The following is an 8,311-nucleotide window of genomic DNA, read 5'->3' on the forward strand; positions in this document are numbered from 1 at the left end:
ACCCTACAGATACACTGGAATCTAGAACGTGCATCTGGTTGATGCCGGAGTCACAGTATGATGGGGCAGGCAGCAGCCCACACTTGCTTCTGGCTCTGAGTCTGCTGATGAAACGTAAATGTCTGAGGAGTGATGGGCGGTGCCAGTGAAATGCAGCCTTCATTCATTTCCAAAGGCACCAAACGTTTTTGCAGAGGGGGAATGCGTTCATTTCTTTCTTCATTCATTCAGCCATCGATGGCAGCAGACTGCCAGGGACAGACATGATTCCCACCTCCATGGAGCTTTCACACGACAGAGGATACCTGTCGTGACCAACATCCAAGCCCCTCCAGCTGTCAGAAAGACGCTCTCTTAGTTCAGCCCCCATCCCACCCCCCTCATCCTGTCTGTCTTATTAAGACTATGGAGGCGCTCAGCTTGGGAGGCCCACAGTGTGAAATGAAACAAGCCAGACTTGAGCAGGCCAAAGGCTCCTGTGAACACAGAGTCTCTTACCTCCAGCACGACCTGCATTTAATTTATTTCCACAAGACTCCCCAAGTTGGATAACCACTAGCATCCTGTGAATTTGAAAGTTGCCTCCACAACTTGCTGATTATATAACTTCGGACTGTTTATATGTTTAAGCTCCCAAAGTTCCCAACTTTTCTCATCTATACAATGGGCATGATGATAGTCCTGAATTTGTAAGGTTTGATATGTGACATGTCTAAAGCACCCCGCAAGGGCCAGCCACGTGATAGGCACAGACATAGACATTCTCTTCATTATCCCTTCTAGTTTTAGGAGCCTTGGGCTGTGATCAAATTGTGAAACAGGCCAATGCTATCACTTTTTAAACTCAAGGATCACAGAATGCCTTGCCTCCAATGGCACTGGGGAAGCAAACGAGGGATAAATCTGGCTCAGAGCCCTGCAGCAAGACCCAACCCCTGTGCTTTGCCCAGACCGACTTCCTCCTTGTTTAAGTGACTTTAAAAAAGATGTCCAGGTCAGAGCCATAATTAGAAGTGACTGAGGGTCAAGGGTGGACCAGCAAGCTTTTGCTGATCAATAGCTGCCATTTATTTCAAAGACAGGAAAAGAGGACTTCGACAGGCAGTCTGGGTTGGAAGTGTACCTGGGGCCCTCGGCACTCTGGGTGCTGGAACCCAGAACAGGAACGCCCCTCTCCTCCCTCCCTCCCCACCGGGGAAAAGTCCCCATCAGTCAAACCTCTCCTCTTTGGGAATTCTCAGGATCTGCCCAGCCAGCGACCCTGGGTCCAGCTTTCTCGAGGAAATTTCCAGAATCTCAGTGATAAACCATCCTTCTTTTCTATTCTGGAAACGAAACCCTCTGATAAGACAGACAACTTTTGGGGCGCCTGGGTGGCGCAGTCGGTTAAGCATCCGACTTCAGCCAGGTCACGATCTCGCGGTCCGTGAGTTCGAGCCCCGCGTCAGGCTCTGGGCTGATGGCTCAGAGCCTGGAGCCTGTTTCCGATTCTGTGTCTCCCTCTCTCTCTGCCCCTCTCCCGTTCATGCTCTGTCTCTCTCTGTCCCAAAAATAAATAAACGTTGGAAAAAAAAAAAAAAAAGACAGACTTTTTTTTTTTTTTTTTGTCTTCCCACTCTTTCCTCCTGGAAAGCTACGTTGCAACCAAATAAATGTCCTATCTAAACATACCATCCTCACAGCCTACGTTAATACCTTGTGGGATATAAAAAACAAAACAAAACAAAACACAACAACAACAAAAAAAACGTTGTCAGAAGCCCAGAACTCCCAATGACAGGGATTTCCCTAATACTAAACTAATGCACCCTCTCAACGTTTATTTATTTTTGGGGGACAGAGGGAGACAGAGCATGAACGGGGGAGGGGCAGAGAGAGAGGGAGACACAGAATCGGAAACAGGCTCCAGGCTCCGAGCCATCAGCCCAGAGCCTGACGCGGGGCTCGAACTCACGGACTGCGAGATCGTGACCTGGCTGAAGTCGGACGCTTAACCGACTGCGCCACCCAGGCGCCCCTAATGCACCCTCTCAAAGTGGCCCATGTGCTATCCAAACGCCTGTAAATGTGCATGAATATTTTTGTTTGCGTTTTTCGCATTTAGGCTCCATTCTGGTTTTCAGTTGGCCAGTGGGTTTCAGTTCACTTATTTCCATACCTGTCCTCCAAACGAGGAACAAGAGTGACTTCAAAGCGAGAGATTTCAAATCTCTAGCTCCCAAACTCTGAATTTTCTCAAGGCCACTTTCAAGTAGATGTTCATCACAAACATTCTCGCACACACAAAAACACCTCGCCGGCTTTTCAGTACAACTGGGACATAGACGGCGCTCACGGGCCCGCCTCTGCACCTTGTAGCCCCGCCCCTCAGTGAAATCAGTACCATGTGACCAGCGCTGGCCAATGACATGCGAACAGGAGCCGCCCCTTTCACTTCTGGGCGGAGCTGGTTAAGAATTGGTGTGAGTCCTGCCTTTTTTCTTTACCTGCCCTGCAGGACTTCATCTCTCTCACTTCCTGCGGAGGGTGTAACTGCAAGATGGAAAAGAGCCCCCTGACCCTTGTCGGATTTTGTGAGTGAGATACAAATCTGAGATATGAAGATTGGTCTATTGCGGCTGCCAGCATCCGCAAACCAAATGAATATCAGATCAATTTTCACGGGTCACATTCACTAGATTACTCACTTTCAGACCATTTCTTGTTCTTAGAAGTAGGTCGTTGGTGCATTTTATTTTCCCAAGCTCATTTCTTTTTTCTAATGTTTATTTACTTTTGACATAGACAGAGCCTGAGCAGAGGAGGGGCAGGGAGAGAGGGAGGCACAGAATCCGAAACAGGCTTCAGGCTCTGAGCTGTCAGCACAGATCCTGATGTGGGGCTCAAACTCACAAACCATGAGATCATGGCCTGAGCCGAAGCTGGACACTTAACTGACTGAGTCACCCAGGCACCCCTACCCCAAGCTCATTTCTTAAGCTTGTGTGTAACCTCTGCTGTGGGCCAGGCACTTCTGGGCCTGGGGTTAGGGAGATCCGTGAACCCCTTCCCACACCTGCCCTAAAAAATATTATACCGTCTACTGGGGCGAGACAGACACAGTCAAAGAGCACTCTTGAACGCGCCTGTCTAGATGCTGTGAGCAAAATAATTATCTCCTAGGAATTGTCTCAAAGCCCTTGTTTTAGCAAATTCAGACCAGTCACAGATGCTGACAGGAAATCTAGGAATCAAAGCACATACTTACTTTGATCAGACTTAATTGGCCAGCTATTTCATTGAATCGCATTCAATTTCGTTATTAATTGAGTCTTTATTCTTTATCTAATGAGTACCCGGGAAGACCTCCGCCCCAGAAACCACCACCATCAAGTAAAAAGTAAGTACAACAATCAAACAAACTCCCAGGACAGTATCCATTCTCTTAAGTTATAAAATAAAAAATTAAAACAGGTTTGAGGGGGCCTTTTGGACCCACGAGATGGTAAAAAAAAAGAAAAAGCTCTTCTAGAAAACATCCGCCTTAGTTTGCTCGGGCTGCCATAACAAAGCGCCACAGACTGGATGGCTTAAAACAACAGAAAGGCATTGTCTCACAGTTCTGGAGGCCACAAGTCCAAGATCAAGGTGTGGGCAGCGTCGGGTCTTTCTGAGGAGTTTGAGGGAGACTCTGTTCCTGGCCTCTCTCCCTGCTCCTGGTGATTTGCTGAAACCTTTGCTGGTTTTTTTTTTTTTTGGCATCTAGATGCTTCACCCTGATCTCTACTTTTGTCCGCACGTGACATCCTCCCGCGCCTCTCTGTCCAAATTTCCTCCTTTTATAAGGACACTGGTCGTATTGGATGAGGGGCGAGCCTACTCCAGTCTGACCTCATCTTGATCATCTAGGAAGACCCTACTTCCAGAGGAGGTCACGCTGACAGGTCCTGGGGGTTAGGACTTCCACATCGTCCGGGGCAAACAATTCAACCTGTAACAGTCCCCAGCACTGGCAAAGTTGGGGCAAAACTGGTCTGCTTCCCCGATGACGTTTGTAGCAGTGAAAGTAGTTGTAAAATGTGAGGGAAGCCATTTGGTAAGGGGCAGCAGCAGCGATCCCCATGGATAGCCTTCCGTCCACAGATTTCACTCTCAGGAATGTGTCTCACCCCTACTGGGTATGTCAGATCTGGGTCTTCTCCTTCGCAGGGATGTATAGAAGTGAGTCAGAAGCACTCGGTGCTATAAGTTACGAAACGTTTTGTGGATCCAAGTCATTTTAATTGCATGTAAGTATATTTACCTATTATAGCCCCCATTTTATCCCTCAGGTCTCCCAATGTGCCTTCTCTTCTGCTGTGAGAACTTCAGTGGGAAAGTTTGAAGAGATCTGTCTTCGGGAAGTAATTCACCAGAAGCCGAAGCCACTAGGTACCAAGATGATTGTTGTGGTATAATTGCCATTCCCAAACTAAAACAAAAAGCCATTATTTATTCAGCTGATATTTACCGAGTACCTTCTATCTGTAGGGCCTTGTGCTAGGGGCTAGTGAACGCAACGGTAAAAAATCATTCTAGTCCCTGTTTGCAAAGAGCCTACACTCCCAACTGGTGAAAGTCTTAACAAATTATATTCTTAACATGCTGGCATAGCATGCAGTCATTAAATGGTAATTAAGAAAGATGCAAATACTATTTAAAATTCATAAAGATTAATTTCGAATGGCGAATACACTGTGGCATAACCATTCGCAACATGCACGCTTGTTGGCTTTTGTCTATTTTTTCTTTCACTTCTGCATAGTGCGTGCCCAATAAGAACTTGCTCAAACGAAAGAACGTATTGAGGACTGGAAGGTCATTTGCAAAATCAAAAAACTAAAACTAAAAATCAACCAACCAACAAGAAAGACCACTGTTGTACTTGGGTAATGGAATCATGAATACGTTTTCCAGAACTTTCTTGTGTATAGCTGGTACTACATTTTGTTGGAAGATAGGCTAACAGATTCAAAAAGGGACTCCTAGGTGCTTCTAGAATGTATATGCCACGGGAATAAAAATCTTAAAGAAATTAAAAATAAAAGAACTTCGGCTCTGGGATGTCCCCAAGACTGAGAGGCTATGTGACCTGATGGCTCCCTCTCAGCCGAATGTATTCTTCAGTCATGCCAGTGGTCCAGGCACTGGACAGGTAGGAGGCTACTGGAAAGGTCCAAGCGAAACCTGCTGAGGGTCCAAACTGAGAAGGTGATGGGGTGGTAAGGAGGAACTGAGGGGGGGAAATCTCTCATTTTCTATGCCCGATCTCTCCAGTCCGGCTTCCCTAATGTTGCACTGACTGCCAGCCTTCCCCCACCCCTCCGGCCCCCAGCTTTTCTAGAAGAGGAGTGGGGAGTGTTATCCCATATTTGGGTGACTCCTAGACGAGTTTAGGAGAGCTTATCTCGGATGAGATCTGGTATAGGCAATCAGTGGAGACAGGAAGACAAAATCTCTACCTATCCTGGCAAAATATGTCCATGCAAATAAAACTCAGAACGAACTCTTGACATCCAATGGGCCTTTGCAAGTCCCTTGATCGATTTGATTTGACAGCTCCCTGCCTCTCACTCCCCTAACATGTACACAATCGATCTGTCTCAAAGCCGTATAGATTCTACCTAAAAATATATGTGGCACATCCGTCCACCCTGTGCACCCTATAGCCATCATCTGACTCCAAGGCCCCAGAAACTCTTGCCTGCGTTCCTCCAACACCCCAATACTGGTATCATTGCTTCTACCCTTGGCCTTCCTGGTCCTCTCTCTATACAAGAGCCAAAGAGATCTTTTTAAAAGCACAACTCAGGTCAGGTTACTCGTGTGCCAAGTCACCCTTAGTGGTACCTATTTCACTGAGGATAAAATATAGAATCCTTAACATGGACTGCAAGGCTCCCCTTACACTGCCCCTGCCTATCTCTCCAGCCCTTCTCTTCGAAGTATCCTCACTCACTTCATGGACTACATTGGCCTTTCAAGCTCTCAGATGCGTCAAGCTGCCTCGTGCCTCAGGGCCTTTGCACATGTTGTCCTTCCTTTCTGGAATATTCTCCTCTCCACTCTTTGCCTACTTAATAGCTATTCATTTTTTTTTTAGCTTTCAGCTTAAAGTCATCTCCTTAGAAGGGTCTTTTTCTAAACTCTTCACATAGTTAGAACCCCCCTGCTATGTTCTCCAATAGTGCCTCAGCACTTTTCTTTCATACAGTTATCTAAATATAAAAATTTCTTCTTTATCTGTGCGGTGACTGATGGGCTTAATGTCTACCTCCCCTATCAGCGTGTAACTTCTATGAGGGCAGAGACCGTATCTGCTCCTTTTGGGATTGTATGCCTACCCAGTGCCTTGCAAGATCCGTGGTTCATGGTGAGCCCTCCACATGCATCTGCCGAATGAGTGGTTATTCCCAGATATCAGTTAAATCACAAGAAGTATTTCCTGGTCATGCACGTAATCTTGAATCCAATTTAAGAATTACATAATGAAGAGTAACTGAAACACATAGTAATTCTTTTGCGAATGTGGAGGGTGCATTCCAAGGACATACTTCTTGGTTTGACAGTTTATTTCTAGAGGTAGAAATATAGCAGGCAATCAGAGATGGCCCAGGGTGCCAGATAAGGGATTGTCTTGGAAACATCATTAAATACTTTATAAATTAGGCAATTTCAGGCTGTGAGAGGATAAAGACACACTCAGTTTGTCTCAGTTAATGGAGGTCTATCAGCCGGGACTCTTAATATTGCATGTGACAGAGGACCCATCTCCAACTGCCTTAAACAACACAGAGGATTTATTGGCTTCATAACTGGAAAGTCTAGAGACAAGGTTGTCTTTCCTCAGGAGAGACTTGATGTGATGGCCTGACGATGTCACGAAGGCCCCTGTGTGTCTTTGTCTCTGACCTACCACGCACGTGTTGCTTTGTCCTTGGTTGTTCATGGTCACCTTAGGGTCGGAAGCAAAAGGGCTAGTGCCATCCAGACCTCACGTCCTCCCCCATTTGAGCTACAGAAGAGTGCCTTTCTTCCAGAAGCTTCTGTAGTGATACTCAAACGTGACTGATCAGCAGAATCCCATGACAAGCTGATGCCTGGCACCCTACCCAGCACCTCTGTCCCCAAACTTAGTCTCTCTGGTGGAGAGCCTGAAAAGCTGCGAGCTTTGAAATTTTTTGTAGAAGTCTATAAAGGAGAAACAAAAATTGTCGCATTATGCAACCTTCCAGAAAACACTTCATGGAAGTTTTCCAGTGAAAGTCATCAATACACAAAGGAAGAAAATCAAACAGTAGAGAATGAAATGTTAGCGTATTTCTCCCCATCCCTTGCCCCAAAGGTTGGTAGATATCAACACAATTCAGTTTTAGATTTTTTTTTTTTAATTAAGTAGGCTCCACGCCCAACGTGGGGTTTGAACTCACAACCCTGAGATCCAGGGTCCCATACGGTACTGACTGAGCCAGCCAGGTGTCTGCTTTCCCCTAAAGGTGTCACTGTTATCAGTCTCTTATGTATTTTCCATTACGAAAGAATTTGTGCGTTTACCAAAATGTACAGTGTATCATTTTTTACATTTTATAAAAAAGGATCATACTACTTATATGCTTCTGCTTCTTGCTTTTTCTCACCAGAAAATACAACTCAGAGACTGTGCTCTATTTGCAAATGGAGTTCCTCTTCAGCATTTTTAGAAGATATAAAACGGGAAAGCCCGGGAGGCTCCGTCGGTTGAGCATCTGATTTTCGCTCAGGTCATGATCTCGCAGTTCCTGAGTTCGAGCCCCACATCGGGCTCGCTGCTGTCGGCAAGGAGCCCGCTTTGGATCCTCTGTCCCCTCGCTCTCCACCCCTCCCCCACTTGCGCTCTCTTTCAAAAATAAACATTAAAGAAAAAAAAGATGTAAGACTGTAACCACAGTTTATGTAACCAGCTCTCTAGTGAGGGACGTTTGGGTTGTGTGTTACACAAAGCTGCAGTGAACTTCCTTCTCCATCTGTCTCGACCTTCTTTTGTGGCTGCTTGCACAGAGGGGACTCCTAGCAGTGGGGTCGCTGGGTCAAGGGCCATTTAATAAAATGCCGATGAACGCTGACCTGATGTTGAGGTTCTGTAGTCTCGTCTATTACCCTTCGAAACTTCACCAATGTTGCTCTCCCTTACACAGGGGCATATATGAGGATACTGGGGTGGGGTTGGGGGGGCGGGGAATGGGGAATCGGTGTTTTTTAAAAGCTCATCATGTCATCCTGGAGGTCATCAAGGTGTGAGAGCCACTGTCCCCGC

General features: G+C 46.3%; 1 long non-coding RNA gene across 1 annotated transcript; it reads left to right on the forward strand.

Moving 5' to 3' along the window:
• The first annotated feature begins 2,444 nt into the window (after positions 1-2,444).
• On the forward strand, positions 2,445-8,089 carry LOC123382768. The gene is made up of 4 exons (XR_006591764.1): positions 2,445-2,573; positions 3,333-3,379; positions 4,311-4,410; positions 7,659-8,089. It is a non-coding gene; the product is annotated as an uncharacterized LOC123382768 (long non-coding RNA).
• Positions 8,090-8,311: the final 222 nt, after the last annotated feature.

The sequence above is a fragment of the Felis catus genome, chromosome A1 (assembly GCF_018350175.1).
Source record: "Felis catus isolate Fca126 chromosome A1, F.catus_Fca126_mat1.0, whole genome shotgun sequence".
NCBI classification, from domain to species: domain Eukaryota; kingdom Metazoa; phylum Chordata; class Mammalia; order Carnivora; family Felidae; genus Felis; species Felis catus.